Source organism: Tarenaya hassleriana, unplaced genomic scaffold (genome assembly GCF_000463585.1).
Source record: "Tarenaya hassleriana unplaced genomic scaffold, ASM46358v1 Cleome92, whole genome shotgun sequence".
Taxonomy (NCBI): Eukaryota; Viridiplantae; Streptophyta; class Magnoliopsida; order Brassicales; family Cleomaceae; genus Tarenaya; species Tarenaya hassleriana.
The window spans coordinates 341,683-343,029 of record NW_010971581.1 but is presented as its reverse complement, the minus strand read 5'-3'; positions in this window follow the sequence as shown (position 1 = coordinate 343,029).

The window sequence follows — 1,347 nt, the reverse complement described above, 5'->3', positions numbered from 1 at the left end:
ACTCGCAGCGATCTCTCGACGACGATTCTTCAATCTCTGCTCCCGGGAAACTCCGTCTTGATTCTCTCTCGAGTTCTCTGGCTTCTGCTGTGATCTCTCGATGATTTCTGAAGTCCAAGACGTCTCCTATTTATTTGCGTGGTAACTGGGCTTCTTCCCATTCTGAAAACGGAAGTTCGGATGCAAAATAGGAAGTTTTCTCGAAACGGAACACGGCCGTGTTGAGGTGAACACGGTCCGTGTCAATTGTCGATAAAAACTACGCGCTTCTGCACGGGCTGGACACGGGCGAGTTACGTCTCGACACGGCCGTGTTTTACTCGACACGGTCCGTGTCAATTGTCTGTAAGAATGTCTTCGTTTCCTCTCTTTTGCACGACCGTGTTTAAACTCGACTCGGCCGTGTTCAGGTGCAACTCGAGCTAGAAATGCCTTAGTCGTTCTGTTCCGGTCCAGTATACTCCGAAGTCCTCGATTGTGCTCCTTTTACATCCATAGTGCGTCTATTACCTGTTCAATCACCAGAGAATGCAGAAGAAGCAAAACCCAGTGCTAAAATGATCCTAAATGTCTAATAATGCATACAGCCGATGCGAAAGTGCTACACAATGAGCTTTGAAATAGATGAGAAAATCGTGTTATCAGTCAGCTTCTCTGGTCCGCCGTTCTGTCCGTTTTCGGAGAAATTCTGAGCTTGGTCCGGAGCTGACCAAATTTTGTCAGCCCCGGACCAACTCAGTCTGTTTCTCCTGCTCCGAGCTGACCAGGAATCGGACTCAGTTCGAAAACTGAGCTTGGTCCGGGGCTGACCAAACTTGGTCAGCTCCGGACCAACTCAGTCCGTTTCCTTGGTCCGGCTGACCTGGAATCAGAGCGCAGACTATCTGATTTTGGTCCGGGGCTGACCAAACTTGGTCAGCTCCGGACCAACTCGGTCCTTTTCCTTGGTCAGTCCGCCGGTCTTCGTCTCGGACCCGTGTTTTTCTCGCCTGGTCCGCCGGACCAACTCTTGGTCCGGGGCTGACCAGCGAGAACTTTGGTCCTCTTGACCAAACACGCGGTCCGGAATCTGATCTGTCTGCTGATCCGGCTGACCAACTCTTGGTCCGGCTGACCGCGGACAAATCAGATTCGGAACAGATTTTTTGGGCTACGAAAATTAGGGTTTTGTCCAAATTTCGACGCACCGTTAACCCGTCCCAGACTCCATACCATCCATGCATCATTCAACAATCACAAATATCATTAAACATGCATAGATTCAATGATTACATGCAATTTAACGATTAAATCATGCAATCATGCAACAGGCACGGCGATATACAGAGAACCAGGCTCTGATACCAC